Source organism: Rattus norvegicus, chromosome 2 (assembly GCF_036323735.1).
Source record: "Rattus norvegicus strain BN/NHsdMcwi chromosome 2, GRCr8, whole genome shotgun sequence".
Lineage (NCBI taxonomy): Eukaryota > Metazoa > Chordata > Mammalia > Rodentia > Muridae > Rattus > Rattus norvegicus.
In genome coordinates, this window is record NC_086020.1 from 143631771 (window position 1) to 143653603 (window position 21833).

Consider the following 21833-nt stretch of genomic DNA (forward strand, 5'->3'; position numbering starts at 1 on the left):
ATGAGTAAGTATTTGCTTGGTGTCTAATATAAACAATCGAGCCTCAGATTTTCTACCCAGAAAGGGAGTTGAGATTCTAACTAGATGAATCATCTAGTGACAATTCCCTTCATTGTATTAGGTTACTGTAGGCAGCTTAATAGAAAATCCTTTCCACTTTCAGTTTGAACCGTTAGCCTGGCTTGTTTAAAATGTCTGAGATTTGACAATGCCACAATTTGTGTCCAATGCCTCCAGGGCAGAAAGGAAATTAATTTTTCAGACATGGTCATGTGAAGGATTGCAAAGAGACCGAAACCCCAATTTCAACATAAGAATTGTCTGGGATTTTTTTTTCAATGCATTTACTTCTTGCTCAAGAGGAATCAGATAAGCTTCTCGGCTGAGGCCCTTTTGGATAACTGTCCCTCAGAAGAGGTAAGTCAGGAAATTGGAGATGTGCAAAAAAATCCTAGTAGTACAGCAAGCACAGGATGTGGGCCCACTTATTACCTTGGTCTCCTTTTGCAAATGTAGATCCCTTTGGTTTTCACCCTTTGGTGGGGGAGGGTGAAGAGACTCCTACTTTTCAGCCACCATCTGACTTACTAACCATTCTTTTAGCAATCCTGGTGGTTTTGTTGCTGTTGTTGTTGTTGCTGTTCATTGTTGTTGTTTTAGATGACTTGATGTTTTTAGGAATTAAAGACCCAGACAAAGTCACATCTAAGTTTAGTACCAGAGTTTCCTAAGTTCCTTTTTCTCCCTGCCATTAAAGCTGTATACCAGAAACAGACAGATGTGTTTGGGTCTTTCCATAATGGCAGAATTTGTTGCAAAACGGTTCATTCACAAGTTGTATCAGATTTTCTCCTGCGATTTGGATTTGTCTTGGTAGCTGGACATCGTAATCACAGCTTCCGCTACTCTGATTTTTAAATATTGTCCAGATGTGGTGGTGCATACCTTTAATTCTAGAACTTGAGGAAGGAGGGAGATCTCTGAAAGCTTGAAGCTGACCTGGTCTACAAAGACAGTCCCTGTCTAGCTAGGGCTACATAGTGAGTGAGACCTTATCTCAAAAACCAAAACCAAAACAACAGCACAACAAAACCAACCATAATTATTAACATTAACTCTTAGATTACATCTTGTACTTGGCACAGTTTTATACAAAACTTTAGGTAATATATAATATATCGTGAAATCAAATGGCTATAAGAGGATTGAAGAAGCCTCAGATGTCAGAGACTTTATTTGAAAGTAGAAAGCTGATGCATATGTGAAGTCACTGCAGGTCTTTAGAGTAGACCTTTATTAATCTGCTTGAAGACTTTCTGTAGACCCGCATAGCCAAGCTATTGGGTTGCAGGGTAGAGTAGAGTCTAAGAGATATAGAACCTGACAAAAACTAGAAACTCTAGTGAGGGACATCAAGCTGTAGGACATCAAGCAGCATGCTGAGATGAAGCATCAGGGACATTGAGGAGTTCTATGTCTGTCAGCCCTCCAGTGCACACACAAGATAGTTGACAGGTTCATGGGGATGTCTCCGTTACAGTTGTCCTTTTTATGTGGTTCGGGTAGGGCACTGTTGACTTTGCTGTCATGATGTGTTAGGTAAATTCTCAACAGTTTCTATGCTATAGTTTTAAAACACCATATGCTCATGTGTTCCCAATCCACTTTGTGGGTATATAGGTGACACCTCTGTCCTTTTAGTAGTAGTATCAGTCGGTACCTCATGGTGGTGATGGACAGGTAGTGGTGTCAACACATATGACACTGTTTGCTGAGAGTCATTCTGCCTCTGTAAAGGGTCAGGTAGAACTTTAAAAGCCACCGCTTTAAATGATATGGAGTCACTGAGAGCAGGACATAGCCTGGCTCCACATTGCTTTCTCCAGAATCCTTATGTGATATCTTACAGGGCTGTCAGCTCGCATAGCACACTAACAACAGATATGGAGGAGATGGCTCCGAGGGCAATATGTTTTCTGTACAATTATTAGGAATTACGTTTGGATCACAAGCACCCACAATAAAGCAGAGCACATCTCATACCTGTACTCCAGGCACTGAGATGGATTCATCTGAAGGCTCATTGGTCATACAGCCTAGTTCTCTAAGTTCAGTTAGAGTCTTTATCTCAAAAGACAGACAGACAACCAAGGTGGAAAACAAAGAAGACATCTTGACATCTGGCCTCCATGTGTACACATACAAGTGAACACTATAACAAACATGCCCCAGAACACATGTGTGCACACACCAAACACATACAAAGGTAGAATGGAATTCTTTTATTCCTTTTATTTTATGTATTTGTATGTATGCCTCTGTGTGTGTGTATGTGTGTGTGTGTGTGTGTGTGTGTGTGTGTGCCATGTGCATGTAGGAACGTGTGGAGGTCAGAAGAGCATCACATCCCCTGGAACTAGAGTTATTGATGGCACCATGTGGATTCTGCAAACTTAACCTGGATCCCTTTCAAGAGCGGCAAGCTGTAAGCTCTTAATAACAGAGTTATCTCTCCAGCCCTTGAAAGGAATTCTTTTTTTTTAAAGATTTATTTATTTACTTAATGTATATAAGCACACTGTAGCTGTCTTCAGACACACCCAACCCCATTACAGATGGTTGTGAGCCACCATGTGGTTGCTGGGATTTGAACTCAGGACCTCTGGAAGAGCAGTCGGTGCTCTTAACCACTGAGCCATCTCCCCAGCCCCCTGAAAGGAATTCTTAAAGAGAAATATTCACAAGAGAATAATGGTCTCTGACAAAATTGCTTTCCTTTTTTTTCCCACTCATTGAAAGAAAATTTTAACCTGCATTTTTTTCAATTATTCAAGATTTTACATTGCATTCTTTTCTTTTTCCTATTGGATATTTTATGTATTTACATTTCAAATGTTATCTCCTTTCCTGGTTTCCCCAAATTAGCTTTCTTTTTGAAAGGATTTGGAGTAGGCTCTCCCACTTGTCATTCTTTGGTTAAATTTTCATCCACAGGAAAATTATTCAAAAACAACTGTGTGCCAGGCATTAGTCTAAGAAACTTACATGTACTTCTCACTTAATTCTCCTGTTGCTGGAATGCTAAGGTCAGAGTTTGAGGTTTGGCAGCCCTAGAAATCCAAAATCAGTCCAGTTATTGCCCCCCTCCTGATCCTTACCACATGCAGTTCCTCCTCCCATTCCTCATCCCCCTTGCCTCTGAGAGAGTGCTCCTCCCCACTCCCTCCCCCCCCACCCCCACACAAAGCCTCCCTCTTCCTGGGGCCTCAAGTCTTCTCCCACTGAGTCCAGACTATGCAGACCTCTGCTGTATATGTGGGACCAGTGGGTTTATGCTCCTGGTTGGTGGCTCAGTTTCTGGAAGCTCCATGGGGGCTGAGTTAGTTGAAACTGTTGGTCTTCCTATGGGGTCTCTCTCCCCTCCCCGTCAGCTTCCTAATCCTTCCCCTAATTCAACCATTGGGTTCCCCAACTTCATTCCAATGGTTGGGTATAAGTATCTGCGTCTGTTGCAGTCAGTTGCTGGTAGGGCCTCTCAGAGGACAGCCATGCCAGGCTCCTGCCTGTAAGGGTCTTTCTTAATCAGATTATTTTAAGTAGGAACACTGCCCTAACTGGAACGGCACCTTCTGGTGGCAGCATCTGCTGGGGACAGCCCAGGTAAAAGGATGTGGAAGAAGAGCTTTGCTTCTTTGCCTGACTGCTCTCACTCTTTCTGGAAATTCATCTAAAGTGCTGCTGCCACAGTTGCATCCCTTCACCGATAGAATCTATGATGGTTTGTACATGCTTGGTCCAGGTAGTGGCACTATTAGAAGTTGTGGCCTAAAGATTAAAACAGACACAGAAGGAACACCCATTCAGAGCCTGCCCCACATGTGGCCCATACATATACAGTCACCCAATTAGACAAGATGGATGAAGCAAAGAAGTGCAGGCCGACAGTAGATCTCTCCTGAGAGACACAGCCAGAATACAGCAAATACAGAGGCGAATGCCAGCAGCAAACCACTGAACTGAGAACAGGACCCCCGTTGAAGGAATCAGAGAAAGAACTGGAAGAGCTTGAAGGGGCTCGAGACCCCATATGTACAACAATGCCAAACAACCAGAGCTTCCAGGGACTAAGCTACTACCTAAAGACTATACATGGACTGACCCTGGACGCTGACCTCATAGGTAGCAATGAATATCCTAGTAAGAGCACCAGTGGAAGGGGAAGCCCTGGGTCCTGCCAAGACTGAACCCCCAGTGAACTAGATTGTTGGGGGGAGGGCGGCAATGGGGGGAGGATGGGGAGGGGAACACCATAAAGGAGGGGTGGGGGAGGGATTAGGGGGATGTTTGCCCGGAAACCGGGAAAGGGAATAACACTCGAAATGTATATTAAAAATACTCAAGTTAATTAAAAAAAAAAAAAAAGAAGTTGTGGCCTAGTTGGAGTAGTGGTGGCCTTGTTGGAGTAGGTGTGTCACCATGGGTGTGCGCTTTAAGACCCTCAGCCTAGATGCCTGGAAGCCAGTATTCTGCTAGCATCCTTCAGATAAAGAAATAGAACTCTCAGCTTTGCCTGCACTATGCCTCCCTGGATGGTGATAATGGACTGAACCTCTGAACCTGTCAGCCAGACCCAATTAAATATCCTTATAAGAGTTGCCTTGGTCAGGGTGTCTGTTCACAGCAGTAAAACCCTAGTTAAGACAGAACCACTTTCTTCAAGCTTCCTATGTTTACTGAAGTCTAGCAGCTCTCCAATAATCCTCTAGGCCTACAGTGTCAGGCTGGGAATGCTGAGACCTCCAACCTCATGGACTGAACATCTACTGGATTCGCACTGTAAGTCAGCCATTACCAGAACTCCTAGACCATGTCATGTAAGCCAATCTAATAAATCTTTTTTAATAAACATTCACTCTATTGATTCTGTTCCTTTAGGGACTCCTAGTAAATATAGATACTGGTAGTAAGAAAAATAGGATGTTGCTATCATGGGCCTGACCTTTTTACATTTTAAGCCTTTGGAATAATTTTGTGGATAATTTTAGAACTTTGGGCTTAAAAAGCAATGGAGCACCCAGAGCTCAATGAACTGATATGGAAACTTCGAAGATAATGTGCAATGGAGGTGTGCCTTGTGATGTATCAAAGGGGAGTAATGACTTTTGACTAAGAATCGGTGTTGCTGGTCATAGTGGGGCTGAAGGAGCAACTATGATTTTCAGAGGTCAGCATCACTGACGTGAAACCTTTGTGTTACTAACAGAATCAGTGAAAAATCAGCTGTGATTAAAAAGAAATTGGTATCACTGAGGTGAAATCTTCTGAGAAGTATTTCCTTAGTGTTGGCATGCTAAATCTATGGCCCAGAGGAGCCAATGCTGGGAGCCAAGCTTGGCAATGTATGTGTTTCTTGGCATCCACTATAGTGTCTGGGTTTAGTGTTTGCTTATAGGGTGGATTCCCTTTCCCAGTTACCCCCTCTCCCAGCCCCCCTTCCCCTGTTTCCATGAGGGTGCTCCCCCTCCCACACACACACACTTGCACCTAAATACCCTGGCATTTCCCTACAATGGGGAAAAAAGCCTTCCCAGGACCAAGGGTTTCTCCTCCCATTGATGCCAGACAATGCCATCCTTTGCTGCATATGCTGTTGGAGCCATGGGTCCCCACCGTGTGTACTCTTTGGTTGGTGGTTTGGTACCTTGGAGCTCTGGGGGTCTGGTAGGTTGATATTGTTTTTTTTCCTATGGGGTTGCAAACCCCTTCAGCTCCTTCAGTCCTTTCCATTGGGGTCCCTATGCTCAATCCAATGGTTAGCTGCAACCATCCTAATCTGTATCAGTAAGACTCTGGCAAAGCCTCTCAGGATACTCCCATATCAGGCTAAGTCGGCAAGTGCTTCTTGGCATCAGCAATAGAGACTGGGCTTGGTGGCTGCATATGGGATGGATCCCCAGGTGGGGCAGCCTTTGGATGGCCTTTCCTTCAGTCGCTGCTCCACGCTTTGTCTCTATGTTTCTTCCTGTAAGTATTTTGTTTCCCCTCCTAAGAAGGACTGATGCATTTATACTTTGGTCTTCCTTCTTCTTTAGATAGATAGATAGATAGATAGATAGATAGATAGATAGATAGATAGATAGATAGATAGATACATACATACATACATACATACATACATACATACATACATACATACATACATACTATATATATATATATATATATATATCTGGGTCCTCAGGGAGTATTATGTCCAGTCTTCTGAGGCAACACCACACTGATTTCAAGAGTAGTTCTACCAGCTTGTAATCCCACCAATAGATGAGTGTTCCTCTTTCTCTACTTCCTCACCAGCATCTGTGGTCCAGGCTCTTCCCCACTTTCTCTTCTGTTACTTTCAGTGTATCTGGTTTTGTGTGGAGGTCCTTGATCCACTTGGACTTGAGCTTTGTACAACAAGATAAGAATGGATTGATTTGCATTCTTCTACTTGCTGATCTCCAATTGAACCAGCACCATTTGCTGAAAATGCTGTCTTTTTTTCCACTGGATGGTTTTAGCTCCTTTGTTGAAGATCAAGTGACCATAGGTGTGCGGGTTCATTTCTGGTTCTTCAAGTTTATTCCATTGATCTACCTGCCTGTCTCTGTATGAATAACATACAGTTTTAGATCACTACTAATGCTCTACAGTATAGCTTAAGGTTAGGGATGGTAATTCCCCCCACAAGTTCTTTTATTGTTCAGAATAGCTTTCTCTCTCCAGGGTTTTGTGTTATTCCAAATGAATTTGAGAATTGATCTTTCAAATCCTACCAAGAATTGAGTTGGAATTTTGGATGGGGATTGCATTGAATCTGGAGATTGCTTTTGGTAAGATGGCCATTTTACTATATTGATCAAGCCAAACCATTAGCATGGGAGATCTTTCCATCTTCTGAGGTCTTCTTCAATTTCTTTCTTCAGAGATTTGAAGCTTTTGCCATACAGCTATTACACTAGCTTGGTTATAGTCACAATAATCACACCAATGTATGTTATATTATTTGTGACTATTGTGAAGGGTGTCGTTTCCCTAATTTCTTTCTCAGCCTGTTTATCCTTTGAGTAGAGGAAGGCTACTCATTTGTTTGAGTTAGTTTTATACCCAACACTTTGCTGAAGTTGTTTATCAGGTTAAGTACTTTTGGGGTCACTTAAGTATACAACCATATCATCTGCAAATAGTGATATTTTGACTTCTTCCTTTCCAATTTGTATCCCGTTGACCTCCTTTTGTTGTCTGATTGCTCTGGCTAGGACTTTGAGTACTATATTGAATTAGTAGGGAGAGAGTGGACAGTCTTGTGTAGTCCCTGATTTTAGTGACATTGCTTCAAGTTTCTCTCCATTTAGTTTGATGTTAGCTACTGGTTTGCTGTATATGGCTTTTACTATGTTTAGATATGGGCCTTGAATTCCTGATCTTTCCAGGACATTTATCATGAAGGAGTGTTGAATTTTGTCAAATGTTTTCTCAGCATCTAATGGTCATCTGGTTCTTATCTTTGAATTTGTTCAAATAGTGGTTTGCATTGACAGATTTCCATATATTGAATAATCTCTGCATACCTGGAATGAACCCTACTTGATCATGATGGATGATCATTTTGATGTGCTCTTGAATTTGGTTGGTGAGAATTTTATTGGGTATTTTTGCGTCGATATTCATAAGGGAAATTGGTCTGAAGTTCTCTTTCTTTGTTGGGTCTTTGTGTGGTTTAGGTATAAGAGTAATTGTGGCTTCATAGAAGGAATTCAGTGTGCTCCATCTGTTTCAATTTGTGAAATAGTTTGGGCAGTATTGGTATAAGGTCTTCTATGAAGGTCTGATAGAATTTTGCACTAAACCCATCTGGTCCTGGGCTCTTTTCGGTTGGGAGACTTTTAATAACTGCTTCTATTCCTTTAGGAGTTATAGGGTTCTTTAGATGGCTTATTTGTTCCTGATTTAACTTTGGTACCTGGTATCTGTCTAGAAAATTGTCCATTTCCTACAGATTTTCAAGTTTTGTTGAATATAGGCTTTTGAAGTAGGATCTGATGATTTTTTTCAATTTCCTCAGATTCTGTTGTTATGTTTCCCTTTTCATTTCTGATTTTGTTAATTTAGATACTATCTCTGTGACCTCTGGTTAGTCTGGTTAAGGTTTTATCTATCTTGTTGATTTTCTCAAAGAAGCAGCTCCTGGTTTTGTTGATTCTTTGTATAGTCCTTTTTGTTTCTATTTGGTTGATTTCAGCCTTGAGTTTGAATATTTCTTGCCTTCTACTCCTCTTGGGAGTATTTGCTTCTTTTTGTTCTACACCTTTTAGGTGTGCTGTCAAGCTGCTGATGTATGCTCTCTCTTGTTAGTTTTTGTAGTCACTCAGAGCTGTGAGTTTTCCTCTTAACACTGCTCTCATTGTATCCCATAAGCTTGGGTATGTTGTGCCTTCGTTTTCATTAAATTCTAAGAAGTCTTTAATTTCTTTATTTCTTCCAGGACCAAGTTATCATTGAGTAGAGCATTGTTCAACTTCCAAGTATATGTGGGCTTTCTGTCATTTTTGTTGTTATTGAAGACCAGCCTTAGTCCATGGTGAACTGATAGGATGCATGGGATTATTTCTATCTTCCTGTATCTGTTGAGGCCTGTTTTGTGACCAATTATATAGTCAATTTTGGAGAAGGTACCATGAGGTGCTGAGAAGAAGGTGTATTCTTTTGTTTTAGGATAGAATGTTCTATAAATATCTGTTAAGTCCATTTGGTTCATGACTTCTGTTAGTCTGTCTATGTCTCCATTTAATTTCTGTTTCCATGATCTGTCTGTTGATGAGAGTGGGGTGTTGAAATCTCCTACTATTATTGTGTGAGGTGTAATGTGTGCTTTGAGCTTTAGTAAGGTTTCATTTATGAATGTAGGTCCCCTTGCATTTGGAGCATAGGTATTCAGGATTGAGAATTCATCTTGGTGGATTTTTCCTTTGACAAATATGAAGTGTCCTTCCTCATCTCTTTTGATGACTTTTGATTGAAAGTCAATTTTATTCGATAATAGAATGGCTACTCCAGCTTGTTTCTTTGAACCATTTGCTTGGAAATTTGTTTTCCAGCCTTTTACTCGGAGGTAGTGTCTGTCTTTGCTCTGAGACATGTTTCCTGTATGCAGCAAAATGCTGGGTCCTCTTTACATATCCAGTCTGTTAGTCTATGTCTTTTGATTTGGGAATTGAGTCCATTGATGCTGAAAGATATTCAAGAATAATGATTGTTGCTTCCTGTTATTTTCATCCTTAGAGGTGGAATTACGATTGTGTGTCTCCATCTTTTGGGTTTGTTGCAAGGAGATTACTTTCTTGCTTTTTCTAGGATGTAGTTTTCCCCTCCTTGTGTTGGAGTTTTCCATCTATTATCCCTTGTAGGGCTGGTTTTATAGAAATATATTGTGTAAATTTGATTTTATCATGGAATATCTTGGCTTCTCCATCTATGTTAATTGAGAGTTTTGCTGGATATAGTAGCCTGGGCTGGCATTTCTGTTCTCTTAGGGTCTGTGTGACATCTGCCCAGGGTCTTCTGGCATTCATAGTCTCTGGTGAGAAGTCTGGTGTAATTCTTATAGGTCTGCCATTATATGTTACTTGACCTTTTTCCCTTACTGCTTTTAATATTCAAAATATATAAAGAACTTAAGAAACTTGATTTCAAGAAAACAACTTAATTTTAAGAAATGGGGTACAGATTTAAACTGTGAATTCTTAATAGAGGAAACCCAAATGATTGAACAATACTTAAATGTTCGACACCTTTAGTCATCAGGGAAATACAAATAAATACCTTTGAGATTCCACCTTACTCCTGTCAGAGTGGATAAGATCAGTAATCCAAGTGACTGCTCATGCTGGCGGGATATGGAGTAAGAGGAACACTCTTTTATTGCTGGTGGAATTACAAACTCATGCAGCACCGTGGAAATTAGTATGGCAGATCCTCAGAAAGTTCGGAATCTACCTACTTCAAGACCCACCTATACCACTCTTGGGCAATATACCCAAAAGGTTTCTTCATCTTATAAGCAGAGACACTTGTCTACCATGTTCATCACTACTTTATTTAATAGCCAGAAATTGGAAACAACCTAGAAGTCCCTTAACAGAAGGATGGATACAGAAGATGTGGTACATTTACACAGTGGAGTATTTCTCAGCTATTAAAAAAATAATATGATGAAATTTACAAGCAAATGGATGGAACTAAAAAAAATTACCCTGAGTGAGGAATTTCAGATCTAGAAAGAAAATATGTTATATATTCACTGGTACGCGGATATTATCTGAGGGTAGATATAGAGTTAGAGACTAGAGGGAACAGATAGGTCTCATTAGGAAAGAGAAATAGAATAGATAGAAATGGATGGAAGAGAGGTCTCAAGCAGGTGGATTAAGTGCTGAGGGGAGGGTAAAATAGGTTGGCAGAAGCAATACTGGGCAAGATAGCTAAAATTAAGAAACATTTGGAGGATAGTATAAGACCTAATACTGTAAAAACGTACTAAAATACATATGTATATAAAGCAGATCTGAATAAAGTTCTCAAATAACAAGTAAGACAGTTTCTACTAGCCATCTCTTGTTATCAAATGAGGCTTCCAGTAGCTTACTTGGGTTATTGTCCGAAGGGGCTCCATAAGAATATTCAAACAACCCAGACTGTTGTCAGGGTTATAGGCTGTTCTCCACAAACTGACAGGAAGGCACCATTGCTAAAGTCAACACCTCATTCAGCATAGAGATATTGAGCTACATAAAACTTTCACCCCAACATTCCACAGTTGGCACAGGAATATACTCGGCACACTATCAAAAGAGGGACTTCAAGCAACCACAAACTTTTTATCTACAATGGTGTATTACTTTCAAGATAGCCTGCTGTAATAATGACACAAAACGTGTGAGAGTAACCAATTATTAACAGATTGGATTTAAGGTCCACTTCATGAGATGGAATTCATACAGACACTGCTCAGATGACCAAAAACCTGCAACTAGTTAGCTCAGGGACCTAGGGTAAAAACAATGAAACTGGTCTAAATTATAAAAAATAGAGTGATAGAATTATTCCTAATGTATTGTGATATATGCGGAGATCAGTATCTTGTTTAGTTATCATTAGAGAACCTTCCTCTTACAGCAGATTGAACAAAATTAGAGACCCATAGCCAGACTTCATGCAAAGAATTAGAGTCCTTGGAATACTAAACCCTAATTGGGATATCTTCAACAAATCCTTCTTCTCAGAAGTCAGGGAACTCAGCAGAAGAGGAGACAGAAACAATGTAACCGACACAGGACATGTAGGACACCAAGAAAACAAGGCCCTCTAAATCAACATGAGCAACACTCATGTGAACTCACAGATGCTGAAGCCGTATGCACAGAGCCTGCATGGATGTGTACCAGGTCTTCTGTGAATATATTGTGCCTTTCAGTTTAGTGTTCTATGGGACACCTGAGTGTGTGAATGAGTGCCTCTGTGACTCTTGTGCCTTCTCTTGGACTCTTTCTTTTGGTTGGTTTGTCTTGTTCAGCTTTGATGTGATAGCTTTTTTTTTTAACTATCCTTTTATATTATATTTAAAAAAATGAATGAATGAATAAAACCTAGCCACTGGGGTAAAGGCTAAAACTGAACTGTCATTTATACCTGCTGGGAGAGGGAACATCAGGTTTCTCCAGTGAAGTGACAATGAGTATATCATTCACTCCTGGACAAACCTGGAAAGTAGTTGCCCGACATACAATAAATGCCACATTTATATGTGTGTGCTTTTATTTGGTTACAACTTAGTTTTAGCTTTTGGTTTTGTTACTTTTTTTTTGAGTGGTGTTTCATTTTGTTTTCTTGGTTTTGGAGGTTTCATTGTATTGGGTTTTTGTTTTTGGAGAAAGAACTTAAAGTTGGACGAGTAATCTGGAAGGACATTGAAATTGGCCATGAATAATTGTTGGAGTTGGTTAAGGCAGACCTATGAGTGTTTAGATATTATTCTAATTTAGCATATTTAAATGTTTAAAATAAAACCAATAAAATCCATTCTGTTCGGAATAAGACATTATAGCAGGAACAGAATGGAGAGTTATTTTGTTATCTTTGGGGGTCCTATCGCTGCATTAAAAAAAACAAAGAACAAAATTTAAAATTCCCATTATCTATTTTTCTGCCTACTTTCATGGGAAATGAATAGCCATGTATTCAGTCAACCTAGGACTGAGGAAGTGTGAAATAGGCCTGGAGAAAATGGTGAGATCTACTTGCTAGGAAACAGATTCTGGTGGAGTGACCTGGGACCCATCACCAGTAAAGTGCACAGGAAGAATGGTCAGACATCACCCAAAGGTTAATGTCACACAGGTACAACAGAAACCCACAAGGAAGCTCTGTGGCCAGGTGTGCCTACAGGTTATTCCAGGGGAGACTTGAGGTTGGGTGTGCTTTTCTTCACCAGCCTTTGCAGGGAAGACTGCTGTCTGGGGATGGTCTTGTCTTATGGGAGGCAAGGAGCTTAGGCCAGGAGTAATCTTGAGAGTCCTGGCTATGCATGACTAACATTAGATCCCTATCAGCACCTTGTCAGCAGGCATGGGAATGAGGGCCTCAGGCTGGGTGGCATCCCGACAGTGCCCCATGTTACATGACAACACACCGTCACACTATCCTTACTCCTCACCACGCCCAAAATTATGGATCCTGGATAAAGAATTTGTCAAAATTAGTCACAACTGGCCAGCATTTTACTTCAGAGTCCTGAAAGCACAAGCCAAATTAGGTGGCAAAAGGTGATGTGATAGTCATGCCCTCTGTGTGACACGATGTCTTGAATGTCACAGCCCTGACATTCCTCACATTGCAAAGAGTCTCTTAGAATTATTTCTACTGTCATTTTAATGGTAAAATCTAACTTAAAATACTTAATACTCATTGAAGTATTAAGAATAGTGCCTACCAGCAGAAGGGGAAGCCCTTGGTCCTGCCAAGGCTGGACCCCCAGTGAACGGGATTCTTGAGGGGAGGGCGGTAATGGAGAGAGGCTGGGGAGGGGAACACCCATATAGAAGGGGAGGGGGAGAGGTTAGGCAGATGTTGGCCTGGAAACCGGGAAAGGGAATAACAATTGAAATGTAAATAAGAAATACCCAAGTTAATAAAGATGGAGAAAAAAAAAAAAAAGAACAGTGCCTAGACCCAGAAGTTCGGACAATCCTGAGACTGCGGGACAGTCCGCCACTTCTACCTACCTCTTGCACATCTCTGGCCCAAAAGGAAACTGCATAGTGCCTCTGGATACAGGACTATAGGAGCAATCAGCAGCAGAAACCCCCTGGAACTGAACTGAACCGGCCACACAGCTCTCTGTACCCAAATCCCGATCCAAGAGGAAATCGCATAGTGCCATCTGTGGCCCCTAGGCACAGGGACCTAGGAGCAGTCAAGGGCAGGACCATTATGGTTTCTGCCCATGCCTAGAGCTGAAAGCCCGTCGCCAGGAGCACCTACACACCTGAGAGCAGAGCTCTCTGTTCCCAGATCCAGCTGAAAGAAAACAGGTCTACCAGAGTGCTGACACACAGGCCTACAAGAGGGTCAAGCCGCTGTCACAGACAGCAAGACAACCTAACACCAGAGACAAGCTGATGGCAAAAGGCAAGCCCAGGAACCTAAGCAACAGAAACCAAGACTACTTGGCATCATCAGAGTACAGCTTTCCTACCAAAGCAAATAGTAGATATCTAAATGCACAGGAAAAGCAAGATTTATATATAAAATCACATTTTATGATGATGATGGAGGACTTTAAGAAGAACATGAATAACTCCCTTAAAGAAATGCAGGGGGTTTGGGGATTTAGCTCAGTGGTAGAGCGCTTGCCTAGCAAGCTCAAGGCCCTGGGTTCGGTCCTCAGCTCCAAAAAAAAAAAAAAAATGCCGTTTAAGAAATGCAAGAAAACACAAATAAACAAATAGAAGCCCTTAAAGAGGAAACAAAAAAATCCCTTAAAGAACCCCTTAAAGAATTAGAGGAAAACACAACCAAAAAGGTGAAGGATTTAAAAATGGAAATAGAAACAATAAAGAAAGCACAAAGGGAGACAACCCTTTGATAGAAAACCTAGAGAAGAGATCAGGAGTAATAGATGCAAGCATTACAAACAGCATACAAGAGATAGAAGAGAGAATCTCAGGGGGAGAAGATACCATAGAAAACATTGACACAACCATCAAAGATAATGTAAAATACAAACAGCTCCTGGCCCAAAACATACAGGAAATCCAGGACACAATGAGAAGATAAAACCTAAGGATAATAGGTATAGAAGAAAGTGAAGACTCCTAACTTAAAGGACCAGTAAATATCTTCTTCAACAAAATTATAGAAGAAAACTTCCCTAACCTGAAGAAAGAGATGCCCATAAACATACAAGAAAGCTACAGAACTCCAAATAGATTGGACCAGAAAAGAAACTCCTCCCATCACAAAATAGTCAAAACACCAAATGCACAAAACAAAAAAAGAATATTGAAAGCAGTAAGGGGAAAAGATCAAGTAACATATAAAGGCAGACCTATAAGAATTATACTACCTTCCTGGTTGCTGCCGCCGCGGAGAGCTCATAGGCAGCACCCCACGAGCAAACTTGAGCCTCGGGACCACAGGTAAGACCAACTTTTCTGCTACAAGTGACCTGCCTGGTGAACTCAGGACACACAGAGGCAAAATTCCTCTAGGACCAGGCACTTCCGGTGGTTAGCGGGGGGGGGGGGGGAGTTCCAAACCCGCGGATCCCTGCCCACAGCAGCTCTCTGTTCCCAAACCCCCCGTGGGAGAGAGACCTCACCGCCTGGTCAGGTGGGCACTCATGAGGCTGAAGAGCGCAAGAGACAACCAACACTGCCCACCCCTGCTCACATCCCTGGCCCAAGAGGAAACTGTATACGGCCTCTGGGTTCCCATAGAGGAGGGACCAGGAGCGGCAGGACCCCTGCGCCTGAGACACCGCCGGAACCTGAAGGAACAGACCGGATAAACAGTTCTCTGCACCCAAATCCCATGGGAGGGAGAGCTAAACCTTCAGAGAGGCAGACATGCCTGGGAAACCAGAAGAGACTGCACTCTGCACACATCTCAGACGCCAGAGGAAAACACCAAACGCCATCTGGAACCCTGGTGCACTGAAGCTCCCGGAAACGGCAGCGCAGATCTTCCTGGTTGCTGCTGCCGCAGAGAGCTCGAGGTCAACACCCCGAGAGCGAACTTGAGCCTCAGGACCACAGGTAAGACCAACTTTTCTGCTGCAAGTGACCTGCCTGGTGAACTCAAGACACAGGCCCACAGGAACAACTGAAGACCTGTAGAGAGGAAAAACTACACGCCCGAAAACACATCAAAACAATCATCCACCATGATCAAGTAGGCTTCATCCCAGGCATGCAGGGATGGTTTAATATACGGAAAACCATCAACGTGATCCATTATATAAACAAACTGAAAGAACAAAACCACATGATCATTTCATTAGATGCTGAGAAAGCATTTGACAAAATTCAACACCCCTTCATGATAAAAGTCCTGGAAAGAATAGGAATTCAAGGCCCATACCTAAAGATAGTAAAAGCCATATGCAGCAAACCAGTTGCTAACATTAAACTAAATGGAGAGAAACGTGAAGCAACCCCATTAAATCAGGGACTAGACAAGGCTGCCCACTGTCTCCCTACTTATTCAATAGAGTTCTTGAGGTTCTAGCCAGAGCAATGAGACAACAAAAGGAGGTCAAGGGGATACAGATCGGAAAGGAAGAAGTCAAAATATCACTATTTGCAGACGATATGATAGTATATTTAAGTGATCCCAAAAGTTCCACCAGAGAACTACTAAAGCTGATAAACAACTTCAGCAAAGTGGCTGGGTATAAAATTAACTCAAATAAATCAGTAGCCTTCCTCTACACAAAAGAGAAATAAGCCGAGAAAGAAATTAGGGAAACGACACCTTTCATAATAGACCCAAATAATATAAAGTACCTCGGTGTGACTTTAACCAAGCAAGTAAAAGATCTGTACAATAAGAACTTCAAGACTCTGAAAAAGAAATTGAAGAAGACCTCAGAAGATGGAAAGATCTCCCATGCTCATGGATTGGCAGGATTAATATAGTAAAAATGGCCATTTTACCAAAAGCGATCTACAGATTCAATGCAATCCCCATCAAAATACCAATCCAGTTCTTCAAAGAGCTAGACAGAACAATTTGCAAATTCATCCGGAACAACAAAAAACCCAGGATAGCTAAAACTATCCTCAACAATAAAAGGACCTCAGGGGGAATCACTATCCCTGAACTCAAGCAGTATTACAGAGCAATTGTGATAAAAACTGCATGGTATTGGAACAGAGACAATCAGATAGACCAATGGAACAGAAATTGAAGACCCAGAAATGAACCCACACACCTATGGTCACTTGATTTTTGACAAAGGAGCCAAAACCATCCAATGGAAAAAAGATAGCATTTTCAGCAAATGGTGCTGGTTCAACTGGAGGGCAACATGTAGAAGAATGCAGATTGATCCATGCTTATCACCCTGTACAAAGCTTAAGCCCAAGTGGATCAAGGACCTCCACATCAAACCAGATACACTCAAACTAATAGAAGAAAAACTAGGGAAGCATCTGGAACACATGGGCACTGGAAAAAATTTCCTGAACAAAACACCAATGGCTTACGCTCTAAGATCAAGAATCGACAAATGGGATCTCATAAAACTGCAAAGCTTCTGTAAGGCAAAGGACACTGTGGTTAGGACAAAACGGCAACCAACAGATTGGGAAAAGATCTTTACCAATCCTACAACAGATAGAGGCCTTATATCCAAAATATACAAAGAACTCAAGAAGTTAGACCACAGGGAGACAAATAACCCTATTAAAAAATGGGGTTCAGAGCTAAACAAACAATTCACAGCTGAGGAATGCCGAATGGCTGAGAAACACCTAAAGAAATGTTCAACATCTTTAGTCATAAGGGAAAAGCAAATCAAAACAACCCTGAGATTTCACCTCACACCAGTGAGAGTTGCTAAGATCAAAAACTCAAGTGACAGCAGATGCTGGTGAGGATGTGGAGAAAGAGGAACACTCCTCCATTGTTGGTGGGATTGCAGACTGGTACAACCATTCTGGAAATCAGTCTGGAGGTTCCTCAGAAAATTGGACATTGAACTGCCTGAGGATCCAGCTATACCTCTCTTGGGCATATACCCAAAAGATGCCCCAACATATAAAAAAGACACGTGCTCCACTATGTTCATCACAGCCTTATTTATAATATCCAGAAGCTGGAAAGAACCCAGATGCCCTTCAACAGAGGAATGGATACAGAAAATGTGGTACATCTACACAATGGAATATTACTCAGCTATCAAAAACAATGACTTTATGAAATTCGTAGGCAAATGGTTGGAACTGGAAAATATCATCCTGAGTGAGCTAACCCAAACACAGAAAGACATACATGGTATGCACTCACTGATAAGTGGCTATTAGCCCAAATGCTTGAATTACCCTAGATGCCTAGAACAAATGAAACTCAAGACGGATGATCAAAATGTGAATGCTTCACTCCTTCTCTAAAAGGGGAATAAGAATACCCTTGGCAGGGAAGAGTGAGGCAAAGATTAAAACAGAGACAGAAGGAACACCCATTCAGAGCCTGCCCCACATGTGGCCCATACATATACAGCCATCCAATTAGACAAGATGGATGAAGCAAAGAAGTGCAGACCGACAGGAGCCGGATGTAGATCGCTCCTGAGAGACACAGCCAGAATACAGCAAATACAGAGGCGAATGCCAGCAGCAAACCACTGAACTGAGAATAGGACCCCCGTTGAAGGAATCAGAGAAAGAACTGGAAGAGCTTGAAGGGGCTCGAGACCCCATATGTACAACAATGCCAAGCAACCAGAACTTCCAGGGACTAAGCCACTACCTAAAGACTATACAGGGACTGACCCTGGACTCTGACCTCATAGGTAGCAATGAATATCCTAGTAAGAGCACCAGTGGAAGGGTAAGCCCTGGGTCCTGCTAAGAGTGAACCCCCAGTGAACTAGATTGTTGGGGGGAGGGCGGCAATGGGCGGAGGATGGGGAGGGGAACACCCATAGGGGAGAGGAGGGGGAGGGATTAGGGGGATGTTTGCCCGGAAACCGGGAAAGGGAATAAGACTCGAAATGTAAATAAGAAATACTCAAGTTAATAAAAAAAAAAAAAGAATTATACTAGACTGCTCACCAGAGACTACGAAAGCCAGAAGATCCTAGACAGATGTCATACAGACCCTAAGAGAACACAAATGCCAGCCCAGGCTCCTATGTCCAGCAAAACTCCCAATTAATATAGATAGAGAAAACAAGATGTTCCATGACAAAACCAAATTTATACATTATCTTTCTACAAATCCAGTCCTACAAAGGATAATAGATGGAAAACTCCAACACAAGAAGGGAAACTATACCCTAGAAAAAGCAAGAAAGTAATCTCCTTACAAAGAATCCAAAAGAAAAGAGATAAGCATAATTAGGAAATGAGATAAAGTAACCAGTTGATTGGGGAGGCAGATTAGGAGGGGAAGATCTGTGTAGTCCAGTGGAGATGGGAAAAGGGGAAGGGGACACAGAGATGGTCTGTTATAGAGCTAGGAATGAGACTAGTGGATTGGATTTGGATCAGCTCAGAAAGAGGTGAAGATGTGTTGTTAGCCTTCCTGTTTCCATGACCAGATTGGCCTTTCAGTTTCTAGGGGGAGTTCCTGCTAGTGCTGGGGGCTGGAACAAAACAACTAATGGGGGGAAGGAAGTTAAGAGGTGAAGTTGGAACTTCACTACTGTAGGTGTTCTGCTGTAGAGGTAGGGGAGAGACTGTGAGGTCTCTTCACTAAAGGCTACAGTCTGAAGTCCTGTGTGATTGTTTAACATTTACGATTATTTCCAGTAAATTAGCAGTTGTACCCAAGGGCTTTCATTTCATCTACTTTTAGTTATCCCCCCTCCCCACCTTTCCTCCTTTTTGTTTTGACAAGAAATTTTCCATGGGATTTGGTTCTTTTTTAGGCAGCATCTCTAGTCTCATTAGTTGTGCTCTGTAACCGTTTGCATCTGTAGTGGGCAATGCCAGGACATCATGAAAATGTCAAATGGCACATTTTATTATTTTATCTTCACTCATTTGCAGTATACTTTAAATTTTTATTTTATTTTTATTTTTTAATTATTTTATATATTTACATCCCAAATGTTGCCCCTTCTCCCAGAGATCTTCACCCCATTCCCCCTCCTCTTCCCCTCTGAGAGTGTGTTCCCTCTTGGGGATCCCTCTTCCCTGGGGCATTAAGTCTCTATAGTTAGGCACATCCTTCCCTACTGAGGTCAGACGAGGCAGTCCTCTGCCTGGGATCTTGGAACAGCACATGTATACTCTTCGGTTGGTGGCCTCATCTCTGGGAGCTCCCAGGGGTCTGGGTTAATTGATACTGTTGGTCTTCCTATGGGGCTGCCATCACCTTCAGTTCCTTCAATCCTTCCCTTAACTCTTCCATAGGGGTTCCTGACCTCAGTCCAGTGGTTGGCTGTGAGTATCTATCTGCATCTGTCTCAATCAGCTGCTGATAGAGCCTCTCAGAGGACAGCCATGCTAGGCTCCTGTCTGCAAGCACAGCATAGCATCAGTAATAGTGTCAGAGTTTGGTACCTGCCCATGGGATGTATCCCAGGTTGGGCAGGTCACTGGACACCCTTTCCTTCAGCCTCTGCTCCATTTTTGGCTGGGCTACATTTTATGAAGAGAACTCTCTTTTCATACATTATTTGGTAAACAAAGACCCAATCTGAACAAAAACATAGGACAATTGCTATGTTCTAGAGTTGGATGTTGCTCAATGATATACTAGCATGTATACATAAGACCTTGGGTTTGGTTCCTTGGTCCCAGTGCTGCAAAAAGGAAGAAAAAAGAAACTAAGAAGGAAAGGAGGGACAGAAAGAAAATAGACCCTTCTTATTGATTTACTAATCTTGTTTGCTATTCTAATTAATAACATTGTTTATTCTAATTAATAACATTGTTATTAATTGTTCTAATTAATAATTCTAATTATTCTAATTACTAATTAAGTTTATTATTCAGTATGACTAGTTAATTTTTATTTTTTCAAGGTTATCTGAATTCTATGAGTTTGTAACAACTTTCAGGCTGTTGAAACAGGTTTTTCTGTCTGTGGGAGCCTCTTTTAAGTTGATTAGGTGAACTTTTATGACCCCTTCTTTATCTCTGTGGGTTTCTTGACACTTGTACACTGCTATCCTTGCTGTTAGTTGTTCATTTCCCGAAAGGGTCTGATTGTTTCTAGTGGGGAAAGAATTTCAAAGTACAATACGGGCTGAGGGAGGAGTGACCATTAATTTATTGTAGTCCTTATGTGAAAAGGAGGCAGGAAGGGGGAGCATTGTGCTGTTCCTTTTATATCTCTCTCTAATTTATCACGTATTACTCATTTTCCTTATCACATATCAGTCACACATAAATATATATTTCAAAAAGTCATTAAAAATTCTTTTCATTCCCATCTCATGACACTCTTCCTGTCTAAATTGACTGTAATTAAGTTTGCTGTGAACTCTTTTAAATGTTTTCTTAGCCAGTGTTATTACATAAGATGTATTGCTCAGGGTTCTAGATTCTATTTCAGTATATTCAGATGATTTTCTTTTTTTAACCCATAGAAATCAGATTGGGAAAGCTTAATAGATAACCATGGAACCGGTCTCCAGGCCTCTGCACTGCCAACTCCAGAGGGAGCTGTTTACACGAAGCTCTCCCTGATTGACTTCGGCACACAAACCGAAGGAAATAAAGGGCCAAGGAACAAAGGTACTGAACATATAGAAAACAGCTATTAAATACATGAAACTATACTCAAGTTGGCTTGTAATGAGATCAACGCAAAGTGAACCTTAGACCAAAATACTGTTTTCACTACGAGATTGGCAAAGATTCAAATAAACACAATCTCATTTGATGTTGGAACAGTTGCCTTTCTGACAGTTTAGCAACACATTCAATTAAAAATATGTTCATTGCTGCAAATTCAAATTTTAAGAATTTACCCTACAGGGATCCTTAAAATTCTTGAAAATGACATAGAAATAATGTAGAATTTTTTCCCTTTTTTTCATTTGTTTTGAGCATTTTTAAAAAAAAAAAAAATCGTTCACTTTACATTCCGAATCCTGTACCCCCTCTCCCACAGTTCCTTCCCCCTCTCTTTTCCTCTAAATGGAGCCCTTCCCCAGTATTCCCACTCTGGCACTTTAAGTCTCTGCAGGGCTAGGGCTTTTCCTCCCACTGAGGCCAGACAAGACAACCGAGTCAAGGGAATGGATTCCACAGACAGGCAACAGCTTTAGCGATAGTCCCTCGCTCCAGTTATTTGAGATCGACGAGAAGACAGAGCTACACATCTGCTACATATTTGTGGGGGTGAGGTGGTGTCTAACAGGCTCTGAGACCCTTCAAGGGTCCAGGTTAGTTAACTCTAACAGTGTTCCTCCACGGTGTTCCTGTGGAGTTCCTATCCCTTCAGGGCCCTCAATCCTTCCCCTATTTCTTCCATAAGAGTCCCCAAGCTCCATCCACTGTTTGGCTGTGGGTGTCTGCATCTGCCTGCATCAACTGCTTGGTAGAGCCTCTCAGAAA

General features: G+C 41.6%; 1 long non-coding RNA gene across 1 annotated transcript; it reads left to right on the forward strand.

The window, feature by feature from the left end:
* The first annotated feature begins 136 nt into the window (after positions 1-136).
* LOC134485620 (uncharacterized) lies at positions 137-21161 on the forward strand. The gene is made up of 2 exons (XR_010063816.1): positions 137-417; positions 20861-21161. It is a non-coding gene; the product is annotated as an uncharacterized LOC134485620 (long non-coding RNA).
* The last annotated feature ends 672 nt before the right edge of the window (positions 21162-21833 follow it).